The sequence below is a fragment of the Larus michahellis genome, chromosome Z (assembly GCF_964199755.1).
Source record: "Larus michahellis chromosome Z, bLarMic1.1, whole genome shotgun sequence".
Lineage (NCBI taxonomy): Eukaryota > Metazoa > Chordata > Aves > Charadriiformes > Laridae > Larus > Larus michahellis.
In genome coordinates, this window is record NC_133930.1 from 67,370,021 (window position 1) to 67,397,471 (window position 27,451).

The window sequence follows — 27,451 nt, forward strand, 5'->3', positions numbered from 1 at the left end:
TGAGGCTGCTGAACAGAACAGCGATTGTCACGGAAGAAAAGAAGGATACATCAGTGTATGAAAGGAAAAATCCCGACAGCTCTTACAAACCTATTTGTTTCTGCTTCCACGCGCTCCAGATTAGTATCTCATCCTGTTTCTTTTAGTTTTTGTTCATGACACACATCAAGTCAACCCAAGCCCTGCTAACCCTGTCCTGGCCAAATATGTATCACAAAAAGATGGAAACAAGTAGCATCTGTTTTAGTGTGTTAATCCGTATAGTTTGTCAACTGTCAGTAACTCTGCTTTGGTGATCAATAAACTTGAAAACGTAGCATTTGCAGAGAAGCAAAGGCAATTTTGCACTGCACTGTATTTTGGATGCCGCCTCTGTTGACTGGGAATTTTGTCATTTCCAGAATTTTATGAAGGGAGGAATGACTGCATTGAACAAAGAAGGATTTTTCAGCTGATGTGATGTGACATACATCTCAAGGAATTAAAGAATAAATGAAGGTACAAGTTAATTATACTAATAAGGGTGCAAATTATCTGCTGCCTTGACTTCATTGGCTTCAATACAAAAAAGGGCCAGCACATAATCCAGACATTTAATATACATGGTAGAAACCACAGAAAAAGAGAGAAAAACCTGGGAACAACAACAAAAAAAGCCAGCCACACTGGATTAGGTATGTCTGTATAGCTGCATTTCCTACCTCTGCTGGTGGTCCAGGGAAAAATGTAAGCATTCTCAAATTCCTATTTAAGTTGTTAAAAAACATACTCTTAAATCAGAAATAAATTTTATCATAATTGGCTTAATTTACCTGGAACAACCCCTAAAACAAAGATTTTTGACTTCTGACTGAAATCTTGTAAGAAATACATATTTTACAAACTTGATGATCTTTAAATAATAGCTGAGCAGAAAATGAACCAGCAGGTAAAGTTTCTAAACCACTATCTATAATCTGTGATGTGACATGCTCAACCGTAGCCTTTGTTCAAGTGAATATATGACACTGGCTTGTAAACAGGACTACTACTGTGTTTACACTGCAATCAGAAACTTAAAGATATATATTTTCAAAGAAATAAAACCTCACAATTAGTTTGTTAGTAAAGTCAATTTCTAATACATCTGATTCTGCCATGATCACAGCAATGAGTTTCAAATATGGGCCCCAGAGTGCTAAGTAGACTAATTTAAGAAAAAAAAAACAAACCAGCATGTGTATTTCCTTCCTAAAATAAATAAAAACCCCAAAACTAAAACACCTAACACAACCTCCGGCAAGTGATTTGGGAAGTGACTCCAGAAATGTATTTTTCAAACTCATTGATTTCAGCTGTACTAAAGAGTATAAGCGCCATATTTTCTTAGAAAATCGTAAAGGGTGTTTATCTGTTATTGTCACACTTTAATGAACTACTCCGTGCTTCAGGAAAAAAAAACCAACCCACAAGGGAAAGCCTGATGTTTACATCAGCAGAAATGTCTTTTTCATCGAAAGGGTGCAATTATTATTATGTAACACAAATCACAAAAATCCCAATTTTTCTACCTTATCAGTTTCATAAAATCATGTTCCCTAAGGATGTCATTGATTAGTTGCACATGTTCTTTCAGTGACATCTGAAATACTTAATTGTCGGTTATCTTTTCTCCTTCAGCGAGTAAAATATAGTCACAAAATTGCAAAGGGACTTGTTCTGCCTTAACCTTAGCTAGATGCCATCATGCAGTGGAAAACAGTGCTAAAATATCACAGGATAATGCTCTCCAACAAGGGAGACATATAAACAGCATAATGATTTCCCACGAGTTTCCTTTTTAGAAAATTGTCACTAAAGCCAGGGTAAATGGTGACATATCTTCACAGAGGACACTGCAAAATCGAACACTGGCATTCTAGTTAGGTCCAAACCTACTCATCAGCCAATTATAACAGTAACTGAACATCTTGCTGAAAACCTGAACAAGACCACTGTGCTAACCTTAGGAGATCACGCCACAGAAAGGCATCGTTTCCACAGATTTTTATTATTGTTGTTCATTTTAATGAAAAAAAGATTTAAAAATTAATTTATTACAATCACCTATCATACTTTCTCAAGGTTGCTGGAACAGCTGTTGGAGGGGGAGAAATCAGAGTGGGGAGCTGAGTTACAAGGTTTTTAAGAGTCCTTACAGACTTTTCCATTCAATCGGGTTTAGTTTGAAATGCTGTACTGTTAGGGTGAAAAAGTTCATGACAGTTTTTCCTCTCTTCACAGGGAAAGATGCTTCACAATACCTAATTCAGTGGTGCAGCTAAAATGGGGGAGAAGAAAATCAATACATTCCAGCTACAGTAAGTAGGCTGGAGTGTCAGTCTCCACTGGGACCAAAACCCACATCTTTTAGAACACTTTAGAGTCTATATTCTTCTATTAACCTGCTTTTCCTGAACTGCTTTACACAGTCCCATGAAATGATAAAAAGGTTACCAAAAGAACACATTAACTAAAAACCAAGTAGACGAAGGAACCAGACTTGTAAGAGAAAGCTTTCCTTTTTTTTAAAGTAATAGCAGATACAATAATGTTTTATATTACCCATTGTAAAGAACTATGAAGAAACTCACTCCTTTCTTCAGGGAGGATGTTGTTACAGGTTATCGACCAGAATTATTTCTAAATAAGTTGTCACTGAAGTTGTCGTAGTAAGGACTCTCCACTTTTCATTACTACCACAAACATTCACTGATGGGCAGTTTTGTAAGAACAGGAGGAGGTTATCAAACACGCTTAAAACCGTATAAAGATACAAGAAGAATTCAAACACACATACGACACAGAAGTGATGCTCCATATGAAGTACCAGCTAGCTAACACTCCCAGACTACATATACATATCAAGGGGAAGTCAACAGTAAGAGTGCCATTTACACAGTGGAGCTTGAAAGGGAACAAGACCTTGACTGTAGGTTTTACATGCCAAAATACTTCCAACACAGATCCACAGGTCACTATCTGAAAGTTAATGTAAAGTCACAAAAGTAAAAAAAAAAAGTGCACCTCTGAAGCTCAAGACTGGAGAATAGCAGAAAAATTCCTGCACCAACCATTTGTTATACCTCCAGTGAGCTTAAAACTCACCAGATACCTCCTGAGTGACAAATCCATCTATCGCAGCATTCTCAAGCTACGCAGAGGAAAAATGAACTAGACGGAAGGGAATCCCAACACGTTAAATGACTGCTGGATCATCACTGAAAATATGTATGCAGAAATTAATGACAGTGTCTACGAGCTATTAACATTTTTACTTAAGCCGTAACCTAACCTAGCTTTACAGAATGTTACTGATCTTGATTAAAAATACTATGAAGTAAGTTTTAAGGTAGTAAGTACTTTAGTTAGAAAGGTAGTTAATTACAAATTTACAGTTCCAACTAATATTTAACTACTAAGTGTCGAGTGGATTGACTTGAGGCTAGAGTGTACAAACATAAGCCACTTGATGTGAAAAACACAATATTGAAATGTTTTTTCAGAAAACTGGGAACGTAATGTAGTGGGAGCAAAAGTGAATCTCTCTGCAGCAAAATAGGAGACTAGCCCTTGAAAGATTAGAAACAAAGTGCAACAGACTACAGTTCCTTTGAAAAATAAAAATGAAAGGAAGCAGTCAATATCATTTCCTGAGACACTGCTCAAAGGACTGGAGGTTAAGACAAAGCTGGATGAGAAATGAAGAAATCAACAGAGCAAAAGGAAAAGAAGCAGAAGGGCAGGACGAGTTAATGATATTAAAAAAAAGTCACTAGGAACAAGAAAGGCTTTTAAAAATAAGCAACAGGAAAAAGTAGCACAAAGAGTAAGCAGATCCATTAATGACAAAGAAAGACACCAAAATAAATGTTGATTTTAAAATGGCTGAAGTGTTTTTTAAAAGTCAATGGACCACTAAGACAATGGACAATTAACAAGTAATTAAGACCATGTCAATAATGCTGCTGATAACAAACAGGTGCAAGAATACCTTAGACAATAATATACGTATCAGTAGATCCAGAAAATACACATCTGGGATGGTAAAGAAATGAGTTAGCTATGCTTGGAAATGTCTTCTCAAGAGTACAGGGGAAGAAAGTTTAGAAAAAAGCAACTGCATTTACAATCCACAAAACAGCAACAGGTAAAGCAGAAAACGTTTAAACTTGTAGGACTGTTTTCTGAAAGCTTAAAGGAACTAAATACCAATATGCTGTAATTAAAAAAAAACCCCAACATTCAGGTTGCAAACTACAACACCTGACAAGTTTGGAAACCGGTAGTTTTTTTTGTTTCTCGCACAGTCAGATGCTGTGCTCCTTCTATGCTGATCCTTGTGCACTGACAAAGTCAGATGGGAAAAAGACGCAAAACCACCCAACAGTATCTGATCAGGTAATTAAAGACTACCATAAATACACACTCTAAGGCAAATAAAACTGGTACTGAAAATGTCAGTTCTAGATTTTCCAAATTTGCAAATGTTTCTTCAGTCCTAAGACTGTTCCTCTAAATTTAGTGCACATTCCTGTCTTCTTAGTACGTCATAACCCTTTCTTAGAGTCATAGAATCACTTCGGTTGCAAAAGACTCTTAAGACCATCCAGTCCAACCATTAACGTAGCTCTGCCCAGTCCACCACTAAACCACGTCCCTTAGCACCACATCTACACATCTTTTAAATGCCTCCAGGGATGATGACTCAATCATTTCCCTGGGCAGCCTGTTCCAGTGCTTAACAACCCCTTTGGTGAAGAAATTTTTCCTAATACCCAGTCTAAATTCCCCCTGGTGCAACTTGAGGCCATTTCCTCTTGCCCTATCGCCTAATACTTGGGAGAACAGACTGAACCCCACTTCTCTACAACCTCCTTTCAGGTAGCTGTGGAGAGCGATAACCTCTCCCCTCAGCCTCCTCTTCTCCAGGCTGAACAACCCCAGCTCCCTCAGCCGCTCCTCATAAGATTTGTGCTCCAGACCCCTCACCAGCTTCGTTGCTCTTTTCTGAACATGCTTCAGCACCTCAATGTCTTTCTTGTAGTGAGAGGCCCAAAACTGAACACAGTATTTGAGGTGTGGCCTCACCAGTGCCGAATACAGGGGGATAATCACTTCCCTAGTCCTACTCACCACACTATTCTTGATACAGGCCAGGATGCTGTTGGCCTCCCTGGCCACCTGGACACACTGCTGGCTCATGCTTCAACCAATACCCCCAGGTCCTTTTCTGCTGGGCAGCTTTCCAGCCACTCATCCCCAATCCTGTAGCGCTGCATGGGGTTGGTGTCACCCAAGTGCAAGGCCCTGCACTCAGCCTTGTTGAACCTCTTACCATTGGTCTTGGCTCAGCGATCCAGCCTGTCCAGATCCCTCTGTAGAACCATCCTACCATCAAGCAGATCAACACTCCTGCCCAACTTGGTGTTGTCTGCAAACTTACTGAAATCCCCTCATCCAGATCATTGATAAAGACATTAAATAGAGCTGGCTCCAACACTGAGCCCTGGGGAACACGACTTGTGACCAGCTGCCAACTGGACTTAGCTCCATTCGCCACAACTCTTTGGACCCAGCCAGCCAGCCCATTTTTTGCCCAGCAAAGAGTACTCCCATCCAAGCCATGAGCAGTCATCATCAAGCCACCAGCATTCATCACTGCCAGATTTAAACTCTGAACCCTCTGAAAACTTTTAGTTTTCCTTTTTTTTTTTTTTTGATCCTCATCAAGGTATGTCGAACTGAGGTAATAAAATACACAAAAGAGCATTTGCTTGTTACAGTAAGAAGTCATCAGGATCACACAGTATTCTTTCAACAGGCCTAAGGGAACTCACTGATAAATTTTATGAATTAGCATCGGTGTATGCCATATTGTTTATGGCCACTTTAGAACCAGAGGACTAAAAAAAGACAAACATAATTAAAAAAAAAAAAAAGGAGTAGTATGAAAGAACTGTGATTTATAAACTAGTATGCCTGTACCAGGGAAGTTAGTAACAACTTCAATAAGGAGTACAATCAGTAGACACATGCGTAAACACATCTGGATGGAAAAGAATCATAGGGCTGCTGTTAAGGGAGCCCCTTTTTCAAAACTTACTGCAGCCCCTGGAAGGATCAACAAGCACAGATAAATGTGGCCCTGTTGGTAGAGCCTGCTTTCATTTCCAAAAGGCTTCTGACAAAGACCCCCACTAAAGGCTTTAAGGCAAACCTAGCAGCCATGATCCTTGCAAAGATAAATAAGTAGTTACAAGTCCTCACAGAGAGTTTAGGAGAACACAGGTTAGGAGTGATGCCTATGGGAAAAAAAATAACCAACAATGATGGACTTTAGACTGACCATTAGCAATGAGGGGAGTAAGATGCTGGGGGCTACATTATATCCCTCAAAAGATAAGCTCCCTATCCAGCAGCAATTAAAAAAAGCAAATCAAAAGTTTATTGGAAACTATTAGAAACAATTAGAAAAGGAATCAAGAAATCATCAGAAATTATATCTTATTCTTATAAAAAAGGAGGGGCTTTAGACAAAAGGAGGGACTTCATGGAACAAGTAGCTAAACCACGGGCCACAGACCATTGCAGGTGCTGCACACTGAACAGACTGATGTAAGAGGAATTCATTGAACTGAAAACACATGGAAATGGAGAGTGTATTAAGGAGGAATTACCAAAGCATGTTGTCTCTGTTGTCCCTCATGTACCTGGTTTTAAGCACTATCAGAGGCAGGCTGTCCTCCCAGGAGAACCTCTGGTCTAATCTGCTCCAACTATTATTTTATGCTATGCCAAGTGAGTTACAGGGTTAACTGTACTAGCCTGCAGCAGTAAATGGCTGTTCCAGAGAAGGAAGATGGAGTATGGCTGGGATACGGCCAACTCACTGTCTCCTCCCTCCATTTCACTCATCCTTTGTGCCTTTCAGGTGGTTGGAAGAGGCCGCTCCCACCTGCCAGTCCTCACCAGCAAACCCCCACAGTAAAAGGTAATTTGTCAGCTTTTGTGCACCCACAACCCCTCTACCTCCTTCCTCTCCCAGCATTAGTGATGGTGGAGATTTGCTGAGGGGACATGGGAGCTCTGTTCTGCTTTGTGGAAGGACTGCTGGGGACAGAGGGCCGAGCTGGAGGCTGACCCGCTGGGCAGACAGCATCCCTGTTGCATGCAGTGAAGAAGAAGGGGTGATGCAGGGATGATAATCCAACACACCTCGCTTGCTGTCAACTCTGAAAAGTTTTATTTTAGCAATATGCACACTACTTAATGATTTGCAAAGCTAAATAATATTACAACAAAACAAAAATAAAACAGAAAAGAGTTACTGGAACACAACAAATGTTTTAAGAAAACTTAGAACATGACTTGGAACCAAATATTGCTTGCCTTGTTTTACTGGTATTGAATACAAATTATCTGAGAGAAAATACATTTCTGAATGTAAAATAAAAGTGAAATGACTGTTTCATCAATTCACTAGAAGTTTTATGTAGACAGATTGCAAGATATATTAAAGTAATTCACACTTCATTAAAAAAACTGTTTGACAGAGAATACAGTTTTAGCTGCAGAAGGGCTGCAGTGTTTGTATTTTCATGTTTAATTTCTAGACATACTAAAATATATAAAAAATATTGTTTTCTCCTTTTACCGTGCCTCATTCAAAGCAGAATTTGAAGAAAATTGTCCCCTATTTCTGCACAGAATATGCTTACTGCTTTTTCCTACACTGCCATATTTTCTATCTACTGTATTTACTATGCTTGTAAATAGTCCTTTATAAGGAGGAAAGCTATGAGCAAGCCTGAAGAAAAGGCACAGTTAAAAAACACTAAGCTATACTCCATTCTTCAGAGCCAAATGCAACAGAATGATACCTCAGTAGTCAGAGAAACAGAGGGGTATCTCTGCAGCATGACCGGCTTTTTCTCGATCCCCAAAAAACCCACTCTCTGGATAATGTCACAGACTACTCTGTTAAGGTGCAGATGTTGCACCGAATGTTAGATTTTTTGGTCAGATAATGTGGGTTTGGTCAAATAACACAGTTTCAAGAGAACTGAATAAGCCCAGAAAAACACTGAAACATTAAGAATAGCCTTGAATAGCATTTTCACTCCTTTTTGCTTCATAAGAAACGTCCCACGGCTCTAACATGTTTTGCTGGGAACAAGGAAAGAGTCAGGTGGTTCATGAAGACTGAGGAAGTCTCGCTTTTCACAAGAATGACAATTTCACGCAAATGTGATATCAAAAAGTTAGATATCATCTAAGGATGGTTTCCTCATCTGCATTGTTTCCACAAGATACTGTAACAAAAACACTATTCAACTCTACAATAACTTCTTATTTGGTCTCCCCGCTATTTTCTTGTCAGAGGTTTGGGGTCAGAGTAAACTCTTGAGAAATGACTCGACATTCCCTTTGAAACTAATTAGACTAAGCAGCAGGTACCCGCTCCAAAGTCCGAACAAGAGCATGTAGAAAGCACAGGGAATTCACTGCACCTAGGGTTAATGAACTCATTGTGTCATTTTTGCAGAGGTAAAGAAGGGGTAACACAGCTGACCAAATATATTTAGATTTATATGGTGGGGGTTTTTTTTGAGTTTTCTTTTTTACTTTAGAGTGTTGGTAGCCCTTTCAGCAACTGGCTTTCTTGTAGAACCACTGTAACACAGAAAACCCTGCTTATAAATGTGCACTTTTCCAGGTCCCATCAAATTAACTTCTGTTTGTAATAATTCTTATGTTTAAAACATTTTCCTAGCCCCCATAGGAGAGCAAGACCCAATCAACTTAGAACAATGCCGTAAATGCTATGCTGACAGCATTAGCCATTGATTCAAAAGCATCTGTTTTCTGAAAAACTCACCAAGGTTTGTTCTCACCGAAAACCATTCATAAGAGATTTCTACCTCGGACTGAAGCAACTCTTAACTCTCATACTACCACACTTGTAGATCTTGACAGAAGGGTTACTTCTATGTTAGAACAGATCGATTGACAGCTGCACCCCGCTTCTCAATACCACCCACCATACTACTCTTCCAGAAATAAAACTTTAAATTATCTAAAACGTTTGTCTTAAAACGATTTCTAAGCTCTCTTTACTGAAACTCTCTTCTATCATATACCTACATTTCATTAAAATCTGTCAAACAATTAAAGATCTTGTTCATGCCAAAATTCTGCATTAAATACCCTTTCAAATAAACTTTCACAGAGAGCTATCTTTGTCCCTCTCTGCTCCCCCCTCCCATTTCATGAGAGATCTAACAACAAATTATTAAATTCTTTACTCATCAGTGAAATGAACTGTTTGCAGAATGAAGCATTTGCAGTATGATTTTGTCTTTCTAAGGAGTCGACAGTCTTTACAAAAGTGGGAAAAGACAAGTATAAATAAAAAAATATAGCAGCTAAGAAGTGTGGTGTAGAGTCTGCGATGCTAAATTCTGGAAGATCTTTACAATCTTAAATACCTGCTTGCTCAGAGACTCAATCTGCAACAGGAATTAATGTTACCAGAAATGCTAGAACTAGACAAAGTAAGTCCCTTTCTCTGCAAGCATGCGAACCCTGCTTTTTGTTTGCATAGAGCTGCTAACAGAAGTTGCAAGGTTTTCCCTGTTTTTTCTTGCCAAAAAACCCACCCCAAAGCAAGCCCCAAACCCCCCTGTCCTTCCATTTTCACTCCCACCTCCCTGGCAAAAAACCCTCACCTCTCAGAGAAATAAGCATGCCTTGTTACATGCTGCTCTGTAACTATAGGAGCAAATCAATAGCAGCTGAATGCCATCTGCTTCGGGCAGCAGAACAGCACCAAAAGTGTGAGCAATGCATCTTCCCTTATTGAAAGGTTATTTTATGCAAGTAAACAATTCATCGTCTTCTTGCACGCTTGATGCTCATTTACCACTTTTGATCAATAAAATATGCAAAACAACAAAAAAATTGAATCCTAAGAGTAGTTCTGATGCCAGTGTGATAGTTAATCAATATCAGGTCTCTCTTCAGTAAGGCAGGCAGTAGGGTAACTCCTTTATTGTATGAACCCAGGAAAAAGTGTGGAAATGTGTCTTGCTGCCTCTAAAATGCAGTAAGAGAGTGAGAAACACAACTTTTGCACACAACTGCAAATTAAAAGAAAAAGGAAAATGAAACAGCACTATTTTAACTGTATTTTTTCCCCTCACTATGCAAAGAGTACTTAGGTCAGCTTGCTTGATCATTTCTTGCAAAGAATATGCTGTTAGGCTGTTGCAAGAGCTGTATTATCATTAACACAGATATTTGGTTAAATTGTAGCCATTGTAAATCATACTTTGGAGAGCACCCTACTCTGTTTCCTTCTATAGCTGCTCTACCTTATTAAGCCTTGGTTTTCAATGTATTTATGTTTCAGGTGAACTCAGTTTTTCTGTTAAAAACAAACTGCTATGGGAATTTCTTTTGCACAGTGTTTCTTTTAGTCAGACCACAAACTGCCTTATTACATTAAGCCTCCTGACAATTGATCCAAGTAGAATACTTCTCTCCCAACAAAGAAAACGACATCATTTTTACAGATATTGCAGAACAAAACCTCCAATTTAAACAGTTTCCTAAAATAACACAAAATACTTGAAATAACAGTTGCTACTCACAAAGCCTCCCTACTCTAGTGAGCCACATATCCTAATGTTAAAAAAAAAACCAACCTACTCTCCCATGTGAACAGCAATTTTGCAGATTGTATCACAAAGATAAAAGCCACAAATTTAGTTGCACACTGTATGTTCTGATCTACACTTAATACTGCATTTTCTTCACTGTTCTTTCTTGCGTGTATCTAGAAACACAATTATTCAGGTATGTGGCCTTTACTCACTTTTGGTTATTTGAACTGAAAAAAAAGCTTGGTACATTTCTGTAAAAGAATCTCTTATGCAGGGCTTCCATTTAAGAGAAATACCAAGTACAAGACTTAACACCTTCCCCCCCCGCCCCAAGACGTTTTTTCTCTATATTTGCAATGCAAAGATACTTCCCAATATACTGGTCACAGACTTCCAGAAAAGATTTATTAAAGTGAAACCAAGCAATACCGAACAAAAAAAAAATAATAAATTCATGATCAGATTAGAACCAAACGCTAACTTTCAGTCAAGCGGCAGCAGCTATACACAGGAGAGACAGAACATCTCTTGTTCATTGTTCAATTCTCATAATTCTTACAAAAACAAGACAACTGGAAGAACATATCTATAAATCAACTTGTATAGAATTTTTAAGGTAATTACCGATAACTAACAAATCACACATTTGAACATATGAAAAATGTTCTTCTGACCAGCCATTGAAACTTATTAAATGAAAGACAGATTTGGGTTTTGGGTGTATTTAAATCTGTGAGTTACGGGCAGATTTGTAAGCAAGAGTTCAAAATTTTTCTTATATAACCTTGTAAGACCCCAAACATTTGTAGTTCTAACAGGCAGCTGCCCCTTCTACATAATGAAGCTTGGATCAAGCTCCTTCTACATGCCTTCTTCAAAAATGCTTATGAGTTTATAGGAACTCCAATACATGGTTTAATCACATTTATAGAAGCCAAAACAATTTTGATCAAATTAATAATACAGAACATAGCAGTGAAAGTGCAGTAGCTTTGAGTCAATGACCCAACTAGCAGCAAGGGTATAATTTAAAGTCAGAAATTTCCAGTGCATGCACCGTTAGCCACAGTGAACCTGTTACTGCTCTAAAGGGAATTGTTTGCCTCTTATTAGATTTTCTACAGCACAGCCATAAGTGATAAATGTACTGCTGTACTCACTGTCAAGTTAATCAATGCTGCCAAAGTTTTGTTGACCTAACAGTAATCCATAAAGTGAGCGGCATTTTCTCTATCCCTATGACATCTCGGTCCTCAGTGGGGATACAAATCTTACAACAGCTTCTTAAAAAAAATGGAAAAACAAAGCAAAGCAAAGCAGGGGGGAAAAAGATATTTTCAAAATTCTGTCTTTAAATTAGCAGACTGTGAGAATTCCTTGCCTCTCTGACAAATTGCTTGAAAACGAAGGCCACACAATGGATTCAGTTTGATGGTTAAAACACTAGCAAATGGATAACTTGCCAGAGGATAAAGCCTTGCCTACTAAAAAGAAGGTAAAAGCTTCAGAAGTATTCCAAGGAAACAGTTGGAACACGATTTACTTGTGACTACAGATTAGTGCACTGGTTCAAACAGAGCACGGTGCAGCAATTCTGAAGACAGTAATGTGAAAACAATAATAAAAAATCACCACCAATAAAACTTGTCTATTGCTGCGTCTGGCTGTGATTCACAGTCCATGAGAGGCATCACCACTGAAAAGAAGAAAAAGTCAGGAAACAATTCGTGGTAGAACGAGCTATTCTATAAACAAACTGCTGCCATGCTCTCACAAGCAATTATAGACATATGAAATATGAATTGCCATTGATTTTTCTTCTAGAGGTCACTCTGCTCCATGTTTTACGCACTCTAGGCATTTATTTGGGTGGCAAACTGACAAGTTTTTACAGAATTAACGGAGCAATGTAATCCTTGCTTAATCGCAGGTACTTCATTATGGTTCTGTTCCTTGACACTTGTCCCTCCCAAAACTCACTAGCAAGGGAGTCCACAATAAAGGTGAGGAACAATGCAATTACTTGTGAAAAGAGACCATCCTAACTTGGTCAGCGAACGCTGACCAAATACTTCTTCTGTGCTGATGGAAGACAAGTAGCATCAGTTGCGGGGCTGCATTTATCACAGCATAACAATTCCACAGATAATGTTCTGATTTGTCTAAAACTCTCCACATTCTTATTATTGAAAAAGGGATGACTTCTCCAGAGAGGAGAATCAAGATTGCAATTTAGCCCCCTAACAAACGATAGCTATCTGGATTTCTGTTTAAAATTACAACATTAAAATAATGCTAGAATGCCAAGCTGCTCTCTATAAATCTCATGTTTTTGACGTCACACTTAGCAATTGCTTGACGATCCTTACTGAGCAACTGGAAAACTACTTAATTTTGGCCAATACAGTCCACAAATGAGGTTGAAACTGAGAATCATGAATTCATGAATCAGATATTCTGGCATTTTCAGATAGCAATCTTCTTTACTTCTATTATTCATTTTTGGCACAAATATTTGGTCTATGAGTTTCCCATGCAAGAAGAATCGCAAAAAGGCTGTGTTGCACTCTTGCTTCTCAGTAGTTATTCTGTCCCCAAAGGCTCTGGTTTACCCTAAAAGTAAGCTATCGCATCTGAAGCTAAGGTTAAATTGTTATCTTAAGTAACATTTTGTTGTGCCTCAATGGAAGGACAAAACAATGCTGTAATACTGTGGCATGGAGAGCTTAATCAGACTCTAGACTCCATGATAAGCAAATAAAAGAGTATGCCATCAATGCAAGTATGTCTGGAGACATGGTACCCTGAAATCAAAGTGGATGTGGATGTAGTATAAGGGTTCGGAAAAGAGTTATAGTAGAACTGAAAACTACAAAAGACCTTACACATTCTCTGTTGACTGGACACAGAGGTGACCTCCAACACATGATCATCAGAACACAACACTACGACTGATACATAGATTGAACAAACCAGTGAAGGGGACAAAATGAAATTTCAGGGAAAAAAACAAAATGGAAAATAGGTGGGAAGATGGGTAGTGACATATGAAATTGAAAGAATCTGCTATAGATATAAAAATGGTAACATGGTGGTTAAGATAACATATAGATATAAAAATGATAACATGCTAGTTATAACTGGTAAATACACTACAGGGAAAATAATTCAGAAGTCTCCATCCACACATTAACAAGCTCAGCTTCTCCACCTGTCCTGTATCTCAGTGTTAATCAATGGTCCGATGGTAAACTCTGACTTCCTTGGTTAGCATCAACACTTTGTAAAATCGGGCAAAAATAATTGACCAAAGTAGAGCAATTGGGATTCTTTTCCTGCGCCCCCCGCCCCCTTTCAATTTTTTTTGAGATATGCCAAGCCTGGCCGCTAGACCACTTCACTGAAATGCTGTCTGTACTTTTATATTACTAACACAGTTCCTGAGTATCTGCATTGGACCACAGTTATCAACAGCCTCCTGCATCATTAGAGAACAAATTAATCACAAGCTCCACTAACCTTTATTTCCAATACTACGAAAAGACCTCAATATCCTATGGTAACTTACTCTTGCAGTGCATGTCCTCATCATTCCAGTTGGATAACTAATTAAGGTCACATGATTAAACTTGCCTGAATTTGATTAATTATTAAAAAAAAAAAATCCATCTGTAAAGCAGGGAAACACTATTTCATGGCATAGAAATACAACGTCACTACAAAAAAGCCAACAGCTTCCTAATCCTGAAGTTATACAATTGCTGCTGTTCAAAACCATTAGCATGTATCACTGCCTGACCTTGACTGAATCCAAATACACAGAGAAACATCTGATGGGACAACGTAGAGACAGCTGCTTAAATGCTGATGGCTGCAAGATTGTGAATCCTGTGCATGGTCTCTGCTCGTCTGTAACCTTCTGTGGCTTTATGAGTGCTTTTGAAATGTTACATTAGGAATCTTCCCCACTGAACCAGGTGTGAGAGCATGACCCCATGCTGAAAAGCGCGCTTGGAGATCTGGATGCCCTGACATCAGGAGAAACTGGAAGAGGTTCCGCTCGTCTAACTTCCTCGTGATTTCTTGGAGACATTCTGAACAGAAGCCGACATTACAGGGGAGCTGCTCAGAAAATCAGTTACTCACAATACAGCTGTGATCTCCTAGTGACTTGCCAGCAAGGACATAAAGAAAAACACTATAAATGACCTGTGTTCAAAGTGTTGCGTCTGTTGCAGCATGTCTGTTATCATCAGTTCATGTGCCGATATGACACCATACTATCACAGTTATGAATGCTGTGTTTCCCTACTGATGATGATATTCTGGAAATAAAAAAATAAGGTGCTCAGAAAATGGGGGATGAACTCCCCCAGTCAAATACACGTAACTGGAATGACATTTTCTCAGAACGTTTTATTGGGAAAGTTATCAATGACCTTTTCATTTTCCTAGAATAGACATACCCAGTGGGTTGCAACAGCATAAGAAATAAGATTTTCATCCAACCATTTAAAAACTGTAATTCTACAAAAGCAGACTCTAGCCACATCACTGGTCAGTGATGCACCACACAAACTGCTGTTCTAAGAGAGCAGTTTTAAAAGCCATGGCAGCTGGTATATTTGTGCTGTCAGTTTACGTGAGTGATGCCAACACACAAAGCAGTGATACAACTTGCCTAGCAGCCAAGGTAGTTCTGTAAAATCCAACTTAGAAATTAGTCTGTTTAGTGTGTAACAGGCTATGTGTATCCTCTCCTGCCTTCCTGATGGAGCACATTACTCCAAAGTCTTTTATACACAACAAATATCAACAACTGAACCAACATGCAATATTTTCTTTGAACATACTAATACTGAAAGCCTATAAATCTATTTCAATATCTAAGATGATGTTCTCCTCATGCTGATACACTCACTCGCAAAAGGCAAAGGGCTGGCATTTAAGGGGAGCATCCAGGTGGTTCTCCTACATTTTGTCATTAAGGGAAATATCCAGAGGACCCATGTGCAGAATGATACTTACACCATGTGAGTCAATACCATCTGGCATGCACAGACAGCTGGAAGAAAGGAACACCCATCAAAAATGTCCAGATACATATCATTAGGGACACCCACCTGTATTAAAGAGGAATCAAAATCTAACGTGCTAGGCTTAAGTCTCTATCAAACACAGGGGTTACTGGTTATTAACATAAGCAAACCACACTTAGAGATTACCATGTCTACTAGACAGTAACAAACACAAATGTTGTAGTATAAACAGGGCTTTCTTGACATTTAGATGCACTTGGAGTAAACCTTGTGATCGGCTCTGAATTGCAGGATCTGTGATTTTCCCATGTCTTGTTTTCTGCAGCACGTTGAAGGAGAAATGTACATAGCAAAGGTGCTAAATACTATTTGTCATTCCTGTAACACAGGTCTTAAAAAGAAACAGCTTTTAGTGCTTTTGTTGTGAGGAGAAACAAAGACGACTAATTTTTGTACCACAGATAAAATTTTCCTTTGTGCTTAGTGGTTACTCTCAACTCTATTTTGTTGCATCAGTGCTTCTTATTGCTTTATGTAAAATTTGCATTCATTGATAACGTTGGTTTACTCTGACTGTTATACTGAGCTTTCAACTAATTGCTCTCAATTAATCTGTTCCACTCTTTGATAGCTTATTTATCAGATTGGGAAAGATAGATTTAATGGTGCTTGCTGGAAACAAGTTCTTTAATTGGAAATACCAGAGTGTTTAGCTCACTTCGTGCTCTAGCAATTAAGGACAATTTGGAAAAGCGTTTTTCCCCCTACTATTGTCTCCTTGATTAGATATCCAAAGAAGCAGACAAAACAAATGACAATACCACCTAACAATATTGGTTCAAATAAAAGCCCAGCAGCCAAATTACTTACTATGAGAAATGTGAACCATCCCCATCAATTCCAATGCTGTGTTACATTCATTTTGCTGTATCTTTGCCTCCCAAGCAGGCAAACAGCAAAATTTCTTTCAAAATGCATAGCTCTGTGCCTGCCTCTATACAAGCCTCTATACAATTATCCCTTTCCACAAATAAGCCAAATCAACAGAAGAAATTATTTTTCTTGATTAAGCTCCCACATTTCTCTTGGGATGAAACAAAACAAACAATTAATCTTTCCTTATTTGTTCTCAGAAGAACCTGCATCCCTTAAATGTACGATAACCAGGGTACCTGTGGCAGGCAGTCGGCAGCAATTAGGCTTGTGCTGAAAATGAATGGACTAGAGTCAGAATGCCTAATCTGCTGAGAGTTTCTACAGGAGGGCAAGGTTAGACCAGGAAAATTCCCTTGCTGTGGAAATACTGTTAAAAATTACCACTTGACTTCAGCATAATTAACAAGGTTTGGGAATTTATATGAACTGAGTAATTGAAAAGAATTAGCAAGAGATATATACATTAATCTTCACCAGTTACAACGTGCCTAATGAAATTAAAGGTTCTACTTGTACTTCACACTTTGTTTCTGCAAACTTTTTTCATCTACAGAAGAAAAAGTATATTAGATAAACACAATGGACAATGATAGTTATGAGAAATTAAAAAGAAGATACTGCATCACAAAACTCAATTTTTGTATCTATACTTCTTAAAAATTTTCTTATATATAATTCATAATATTTATCATAAGAATGATAAATGAAAGAAACTCTATGAAAGTTTCTTATGTCAATGACCATGTTTTTAAAGTCAACAGGAAAAATCCATATCAGAATTATAAATTTGCACATCATTCAGTAATGCATATTTGTTCATAAATGTACTTGCACTTAAATTCAAGTCTGTCTCAATCAAGACATTCTACAATCAACAGTTTCAGTAAAATGAGCGTTTTTACACTTAACTAAATCCGTACTACATTTGGATTACAGAGACAATAAGCAGGTGAAAATTAAAATAAAGGCAAGCAATGCCGATGTGTGTGGAGATGGACAACATTAGCAGAAGATAACATGCGTTTGTTACTCTCCTAGGCTACCCATGAGCACAGGACCTTTTCCTCTTAGTTCACTCTGAAATCCTTCAACATATCCTTCAGAAAGGACACATGCAAGATTGCATAAAAGCCAAGAAAAAGGAACACACACAAGGGAATTATATCCAGTGCAGGAGAGTCCAATTTACTGCAGGACCAAAGGAGAAGGCTCACTGACCACCTTCGCACAACCTATCTGAAGAAGACAAGTCATCTCCTGCTCTGCTCACCTCTTTTACCTGCTGATAGACTAGCTCTTACTTCTTGCCTAAGCAGCCCTTCTTGCAAAGAATTTTTCTGTTCCTGTGCTCTTTCCTTTCAATATCTCTAAAGCAGAAGCTTGAGAATTACTGCTTACTTAATTCAGTATCTTTCCAGTAAACCATGTGATCAGTTCCACAATTTTTGTTGGTTTTTTTGTGTTTTGTTTTGTTTTCCCTTCAGAATGGTTTATGCTAAATGATACAAACAATGTTAGATAAAAACATTAAAGTCATTATGGCACACTTCATAGAATCATAGAATCACAGAACTGCCTAGGTTGGAAGGGACCTTTCAGATCATCTAGTCCAACCATCAAAAAAGTGAAGAATTGTCAGGTTTAGTGTATCAAACTTCAATTCAGCATCCTTATGTGTAAGGATTTATTTAATATTGCTTACATATGTAGTATGATCCTGTAACACTTTCCCTCCCAGAATCAGTTCTTCATCCAAAGCACAGAATGGATGGCAATCAGTTATTCAGCATATAGTCAATATTTTGTTTCCTTCCTCTCACCTCCAAATGTGGCCTGTGTCTTAGGTGGAAATTTAAATCCTGCTATAAAGACAGAATTATTCACTTCTTCATGAACTTTTTTCCCTTGCATGTGCAGTTCATAAATATGTAAAGACTATTAATGATTGGTCTTCATTCACACAACAAGTGTAGGCAAAAGAATACTATCAGATTGCACAAAGGCAATGATCCAAATCATATGCTAATTTACTGGACAACCATAACACAACATAGTGTGCTATGCTACATTTGCAAAACTAAAATACTCTTTCACTAGAAAAGAGTATTTTCCCTTAATTGGCAATTCATTAAGTAACTTTAGAGATTAATTTTGAAGAAAAAGCCCTTAAAACTTAACTTGCCTCAGAAGTCCAATTAAAAAAAGCAATAGTCAATTGTATACCAAAAATAAGAATTAGCTTATGTAAAACAACACAAAGTAGGAAATGAAAATGTGTTTAAGATGCTGTAGATTAATTAAAAAGATGGGGGAAACTGAGTCTTTCTACTACACTTCAGGTGGTGATAATAAAGACTCTTTGCCGGAATTACAGCTCCCTCCTTCCTTCCTTCAATCGACCAAAATTGTTTGACTTCTATTTTTTTCCCCCCAAAGAAGCTTGATACAGTTCTATTAAATATTTATTAAGGAAAAAGAAAATGTAATGCCTTTAATGCCATTTCTCACTGTATATAAACTCACAATTAGTATAGTTTGATGTTCACCTTAACTTGGGCAAAAGTATGTGCTACAACAACATTATGACATACAGATAATGAAAAGAGAACAAGCACTTAGGCACGGTTTCTAAACCTGTTATGACTTCTAACGTAAATTCTGCTTTTAACTGAGTAAAATTTATTTTGATCAGCTCTAACATGTAGAAGTGAAATGTGAGAAAAGTTTACGCAGCATAATTCTATTCGGCAAAATCAGATGATTGAAAATGAAGGAAAAAACATGAATCATAAACCACAATGTAGCACCACTTGAAAAGCAAAAAATGTAACTCTTAAAACATAAACCAGGTAATTTTCCTAAGTGTGCCTGAAAAATGCTTGGAGTACTTCCGCAGGAAACACCTCTGAAAACACTCTTAATAAATGGCTCTCCTCTAAATTATCTACAGAATGTTTTTGCTTTCCTGTTTTATTTTGCTTTCCATCTCCTCTTAACAAATATGCAATCCTGCATGTGTCAAGCACACTTCTTTAAAATCCACAGCCATCTAAAACCAGCTATGTATCTGTACCACCAAAGAAACATGTATGCACAACTGAATCTTAAGAGAGCTGGTTGCAGCAATGATGGATTTAAGTTATTAACCGATCAAAAAAAGATGGATGGTGGTCTGCTTTTCTTAATCTACATCATCATCTAGATCTATTTAAAGATATGTGGTACACTAACAAACTTAGTTAAGGTTTCGATAAAATCAGTGGAATAATCTGCCCTGTTACATTGAGACTGTATCGATCAATAAAATCACTTGTACTAGGAAAGTACTGTTAAGTACTGACAATCCCAGCCATTAATATTATTTAACACTCTGCTCACAATCTTTAATGAGGACAAAGAACATTTTGCCTTTTTATACTTACCATACCATTGCTTTTAGAGTTCCTTACAGGTACAGTTCAACCTTGATTACGGCAGACTAAATGGAGTTAGAGAAGGAAGACACTGAATAATTTTGGATAATGGAGAGAATTTTCAATGTGATTAATACACGTGGGTGACTCACCAGATTTTCCAGCAAAACATCAGTTAAACCTTATTTCACTAAATCCAACTTTTACTTGCAACTTCCTAACACTAGATTCATTCTTCCAAATGTATTCACCTGTATCTAAAACAAAACTTGTTTCCAGAAACAGCAATCAGGAAGATAAGCACCTATTCTGGACTTGATGGAAAATTTTATTTTCTGCAAATAAGCCAATTTGGTCTTAAATTAGTTAGAAACAGATTTCAACAGCGAATGTACGCATAGGACAAAGGGAAGGATTGCCTCTGCAGAAGTCTTTGTGGTGGTTAATGAATGACACAAGGAAGTCAAAGCAAATTCCATCCAGCTCCTGCTCTCAGATATAGGGAATGGTTGAACAGAAGCCTAGTGGTAAAAAACCCACAGTTTTTTTTTCATGCACAGAACAAGGTGGAGAAGAACAAAAATAGGCCCATATTTTGCACAAAAGTTTTATAGCTTGAAATTTCTTCCTCTGAGTTTGGCTTTAAATATACAGCCAATTACCTCCCATGTGTAAAAGATTTGGTCTTAAAAGGCATTAGCCTTTACAAGTGGCTTTGCACAGTGGCATCTGACCTGCACACCTCTTCATTATATCAATATGATTCAACCTCGTCTTGTCAGCCTTATGATTCAATCTTTTTTCTTTTAAGAAGTGTTTGTGATACATGCAGGGCTCAGTTCACAAAAACACATTAATGTTTAATCAAATCTAGTAACAAGCTGAAACACAAGTATGTGTTTAATTACTTTAAGAACTATATAAGAAAGTTCATAATGGTTCAGACCAAAGGTCCGTTTAGCACTGTATCCTACCTCCAAAAATGGCTACAAATGGTATCAAGGGAGAGTATAAATGAGAAAGACTAACATATGAGACATTTTTCTTCTTTTGCAGCCTTGAAAGTTATTTGCAGCTTGAAAACCTTCTATGCTTGATATAAACTACTCTTCCATGAACGTTTCCAGTCTTCCTATGAAACAATTTAAAATTTTGCATTCACAACAGCCTTCGGCAAAGACACACAGGTATACAGGAATAATGAAATGCTTCATACAGAACACACTTCTGAGAACATACAGGAAGAACAACTGTAATGAATATTAACATTGACAGAGTGGATAAATATGATGAATGTGAATTGCACAGAAATAAAATTTGAAGAGCTGAATGATCACTGAATAGTTCTAAGATCATTTTGCTATTACATTTCCAGAATAAAATTGTAACCAACTTGATTTATTTTTATTGGGCAAAAGCAAACGAATGTCTCAAAAGCGCACGTATTACACACTGAGATCTCAATATTTCTAAACAGATCCAACAGCACTGGTTCAAAAACGTCTACCACTACAGCCATTACATTTGTTTTCTTCTGTAATATTGATAATGGAACGTCAAGAACTGTTCCATTTTAAAAGCACTTATAGATTGCTTCTCATGCTAGAGAACTATGTCAGCTTCAACCATCACACACGCCAAGATCTCCCTTTCTTTATATGAAATCCTAGCTTTTGTTCTGCCCAGCGGAGCTCAGGCTGACTTTTATGTACTACCATGGGACATTTTTTCCTCCACTTCACAAAGAGAAAACAGTGACAAATCCTGTGCACCACCAAGAATTTGTTTTCCCCACTTTCCGATCCTACCCCACCTAAGACAGCTCTGAAGCAGTACTACTGAAAGCAGTAACTTTCAGTTACAGAGAAGAAGTATTCAGCTACTGGAAGGCAAAGCTCTAGCCAGTGTACAATGTGGAGTACTTGCAGACTGACATCAGGAGTCCAGATGGCTTTAATCAAGCAGAGACCTCTCCAGTCTTCTGGACAGACAAGGTTATAAATGACTGAGGTCGCATTTCTCCTTGTTGGAATAGCAAGAGGCAAACAGAAATTGAATCAGTTTAGTAGAGAAGAACTAATGAAACTTCCCACTAGGTGATGGAAAACTCTTTTTCTTCACAATCAGGTAAAAAACCCTGAGAAATCAAATTATCTCACTCCCCAGAATGATAGTGAAAATGGGCAATGACTGACACTCAAAGAAAACAGAAGATTCTTATTCTCAGTTGAAATACGAAAAGCTGTATTAGCTCTAAAATGCTCTGCAACACAGTTTCCAAATCAACAAAAAGATCCTTTCAGCATTTTAATTTTTTTAATTGAATCTAAAACTTTTATGAAGCAACAAGCACACAACTAGGTTAACTTAGAAGAAGACAGTTTCAAAGGTTTTGATGACTAAAATCAGAGTTGGTTTTTTTTTTTTCCTGGGGCTAGGGAAGGTTATTTAATCCTTCCATCCAGATTTAGTGATTTGTTCATGCCCATTGTCCAGTTACAAAAGGCTATTTATTTAAACTTTACTACAAGGAACTCAGTATCAACACTTATTGAAGTAATTAAAGAAAATCAGCGTGGCCCACAAAGAAACAACACCTTGGGACAAATTTTCTGTAAGATATTATTCCTTCTGCAGTCACTAAATGCAGAAATAGCTCCTTTGTCTTAATTTTTTTGCAGTTGCTGTTGAACTGTTCTCCAAAAAAAGAGTAAAAAAGTGTAATATAATAACGGGTGATTTTCTCTTTTATATTTCTGATGAACTTACTCATAAAGCCACTACAGATTATTCATCACTCCATCCACTGTTTTCCTAACTCCACCCTGCTGGAAACTAAGGAGACAGGATTGGATTCTACTTTCTTAAGAGCAAAATCATAACAGATATGGTTTTATTTATCTTTTTCAGGAAGGATTGGTAGTTAAAATATTTTTAAAGAGAAATGCATTTTGAAGAATACTGAAATATAGGTCAAAGTGTTTCTCAGATCTCCAGATTATTCCCTTAAATGGAAAACAAATCTCTAGTCCAGTTTCATAAACTCCATAATTCATTTTGAAGATTTGGATTCCTGAAACTGCTGGAATGTTGAAGTTCATCAAGTCTTCAAGTCTCACAGCCAAGCAGCACTTTAACCAATCTTATCTCCAGTATCAGGACTGTTCTCTTTGTAAAAAGTTCAAGAGTAAATAAAAGGCAAGTATGTTTTCTTGACCTCAGCCGAGAGAGAAATATTAGCTCTACATATTAACTCTGGTTAGAGACATATGTACATATAAACCCTACATACATACAGGGCAGTTCAGAAGGCTTACAGCCCGTGTTTTATACTAGTCTCGCCAGTCACAAGAAGAATTTCTTCAGGTTACCCAGACCACAAGAAACAAGTCAGAATCCTGAACCCCATCAAAAATATGGGCCTCCTCCAAAATCTCTCTCCATAACCAAATTATTTCAGTGAAGACGAGCAGCAGCTACACAGTCTCATGCTGAGGTGTGGGTGACACTTCACAGTGAATTCTGTTAACGATGCCTGTTATCTTGTTGGACTGATGATATCAGCAAATGATGAGATTTCTTCTGCCCAAGGGGGTTAGAAAATATCTATTCCATTGAACTTTAAAAGGCAGACCTGTCAAAGGGCAAGTCCCTGGGGCAGAGAGACTGGATGGCAATAACATCCAGTGTCAGCTTACTGGGACAAGGATATGACCTAACTCCAAATCACTAGAGAGCAGGTGGCTAGATCAAATTCTTTCCCATTACCAATTCTCTGGAAATAAGCCCCATAAAAACTGCTCCTCCAAGAGTACATCATATAAAATCTATTTGTAACAAATACTGATCAGATTGACAATGCAGCTGCAGCTGCTTCAATAACCAATTAGATAAGGTCCCTTAGTGCTGCCCTTAGGAATCCCAACAATCTCTTCAATGTCCAAAATAAAACCCCAACTAGCTGTCCAGTTGGTCCATCCACAAGATGACTTACCGAGCTCATACACAACAAGAACTGTGCAAAAGGGAGCATTTCAAGTAATCTTTATCTCCTTTAAATACACTTCCAAAGAAGACTGTATTTCTTCATTGCTTTGTGATAACCAGTCAGTCCAAGATTATACAGTGGATTAAAAAACCCAAAAAACCAACCACCACCCAGAAGCTACAATGCTGATTAATGGTCTGCCCTATCATCTTCCACACTTACCTTCACCTTCTGATACTTTCAAGCAAACATATTTCTCCAGGGTCACAAACATACTATCAGGAATCACAGATTTTCAATGCAGGTCCAGTTGGCAGCACTTCTCCAGGCTCCCTACACAACTAGCTACCTCAAATCTGTATCCTCTACCTTTTCTCAACCACAAACTCTTCAGGAAACATATCAAGAGAAGGCATTTCGTAATCATAAACAAATAATAGCTAAGTTCGAATCCTAGCAATCTAATACTACCATCAGAGAGATTTTTGTTAGCAATAGTGCAAGCCAATGATTTGTTTTACAAATTTTAAATCAAAACCACCTGGATTCTCACCTCTGCTGTATTACAAGCTACAAGCTCAGATATACAAAAAAGTAGCTATTAAATAAGAATTTATATCACACACTAATTGATTTATGGTAACTCTTGGTTGATAGCCACCACAAGGTAATTAGAGCTGGTTTAGTCCTCTTCCACTGTCAGTAATGGGCATTTTCTTATTTAGCTGAGACTAAGCCAGCTCAGGCTCAAACAAGTCCTCTGTACTGCAGGTTAATATCATGCACAGAGACAGTTACCACAGATCAGCAGAGGAGCAATGGCTTATTGCTTCATACTAATTTGCTTGAATGTCTGGGGCCACACTCATCTTTGCATCTGTTTCCTCATTAATAAATTAAACATACTCCTTTTTTCCTCTTGTCAGTCACTTGACTGTTCCCAGTATTCATGAGGGCTCTGGTATTATTATTATTATACATGCAGTTAAATTACTACACATACTGGTGCTTACTAGTCAACTGTTCCACAGTATTAAAAACTTAAGTTGTAAATTCCAGCCACACTTGTAAAATATAAAAGTCGCTTAAAAATAATATAGATAAATTATTCTTTCACAAATCCATGAAAATCGATCTATTATAACAAGAAAAAAATCCCCACTCAACTTTTCATAAACAAGAGAAAAATAAGCCATCTGATGAATATTAGTTAACAGTGGATACTGACAAATTTAAGAAAATTACTATCTGTATCTCACAATTTAGTAGTATTTGGTTTATTCATAATTTTGCTATTCTTCAGAAAGATACAATGAAGCGTTTCTGATCTTCTGTCCATCCACTCCAAGAAACAACCAACTTGTGCTGAAAGGATTTAAGAGTGTGGTTTCATCATGAAAAGGTCACAACAAAGTAACATGGTACTGGCAACTGCAGCACCTTCCGGCGCAGAGAGAGGAATTTCTTGCTTTTCTTTATCATCTGAAAATATGTTTGCAATGTTTTATATACATAGTGTTAAATCAAAAACTGTCCGTGTCTTCTGAAATTGTAGCATGTTCCTACACTGTGTCCTGCAAGATGCTTGGCACTATTAAAACTCTCCTGATAACTGACCTTAATATGAACTTTTAATTGTCTAAAATCAGGCTCTCATTATTTTAAAAGTTAAAATCTCATGGATGATTACTTCTGCTTTCTATCAGCAGAAACAGAAATTAATGACTTTGACAAGAATATTACTGATTTTTGTTCTTGTTTTAATTTAGTATGCACATTAGTGTGGGTATAACTTAGAGGCTTGTCATGTTTTAATCAGATGATGTCCAGCAGTCCCTTCCAATCTAAACGACTGCATGTTCCTATGATAGCCAACAGTGATAGAAGAGTAAAGTTAATTAAATGTACAAGGCTGCACAAGAACAAGAGTTGACTAACTCTTCCAGAAGGGGGAGATGTTCTTTTAAAGTTTATCAGCAATCAAAAACTGCTAATCAATCTACCCCTGTATCTCTTTAACAAAATCAACCTCGTAAGAGAAATTGGTACATGTGCCCTAGTAGTGATATTCTCCAAAAGACAGTTGCACGAAAATAAAAAAAAAAATTAAAAAAAAAGCAACCAAAATTCACAGCAAATGGCTGTAAGATAAAAATATACTGATGATGGAGCAAGCTGTGCTGACAGACACCAAAACCAAAAAGGCTTATTTCTTTTTAAAACCAAATTGTTTCCAACAGCAATGTTTTTTCACCCATACAATAAATGTAATTTTTAGATGCCAATGATGCTATAAATATCATAGAGCAAGAAGGAAAAAAGGATTAAATTTTTCAATTTAACAACAGTAACGAAATATTAAAAAAAATAAATTAAAATTAACTGTGTTGCCTGAAATGCTCCCTATATCTCAGAACAAAATCTGAGCTGTGTTTTTCTCCTCATTCCCAAATTTTTCAGAAGTTTAATGTCAGAAGTAGTACTATCTCATCTCACACTCTAACTCCATTCTCCTCCTTAGGCAGTTTCCTTTTACAAACCTTCCCAAGAATCAGGGTGGTAACTGAGCGGTGCAGGTTACCATCTATTTTCTATGAATGCAGCTCACTGTCCACTATGTTGTGGTTCACCATTCTTCCAGTTGTGCCACTGCAACTGTGGATCATGACATAAATCAGACCTATGAAATTTCTACTGTTTTTACTACTCTGATCTGAGTAAAAAACAGAATACTCTCACTCTTGTCGTCCTCCCAAAACAATTATCCTCTGACTCAGATAATTTCTATGATCCTCTTCAATAAAACAGCACTTGCATCAATACAGCTGAAGGTGAGGTGAACTGGGAACACGTCTAGAGGAACTCCTTAATCCGACTTTATCACCACAGAAATGGCTGTGAAAGTACACCACAGGACATTTTTAAAGCAGTCATGGTGAGATTGAAAATTCCGTTTATTAAAAAAGGCTGGGATTTATCACTGGTATATTTAGATTTCTATATGTCTCAGTCATTCCTGCAGACTCCCTTTACAGCCTGTAGTAAGATCAGAACCCAAAAAGGTCCAGTCTGGGACTTTAAATACAAGTTTCCAAACCAACTGAGATGAATATGGAATGATAGGTGCCTATTTCAATGAGATGAACAATTCAGATACAGGCATGTACAGTAGAGGGATATGAATTTGATGAGTTGATTCTTCTCTAGTTGGTCTAAATAGAGATGAGTTAAATAAAGCCTCCTTGTATCTCTTCTGCAACACTTCTGATTGGTATGGTCAGAATAACTTTGGAGAGAGTAACATTATTTTCCCCATTTTAGGTACAGGAAAATGAGATACTAGTAGGTTTGCCAAAGTCAGTCAGCAGCTTTTGCCAGAATCAGAAAAAA

At 37.5% G+C, this 27,451-nt stretch overlaps 1 protein-coding gene and 1 long non-coding RNA gene across 4 annotated transcripts in view; one reads left to right on the forward strand and one right to left on the reverse strand.

Moving 5' to 3' along the window:
* The window catches only part of SNX24 (sorting nexin 24), a 92,298-nt gene that overhangs the window by 11,473 nt on the left and 53,374 nt on the right, over positions 1-27,451 (reverse strand). The gene's annotated exons all lie outside the window — the stretch shown is intronic.
* Positions 399-7,082, forward strand: LOC141736041 (uncharacterized). Its single transcript, XR_012584889.1, has 3 exons — positions 399-498; positions 2,263-2,339; positions 6,953-7,082. It is a non-coding gene; the product is annotated as an uncharacterized LOC141736041 (long non-coding RNA).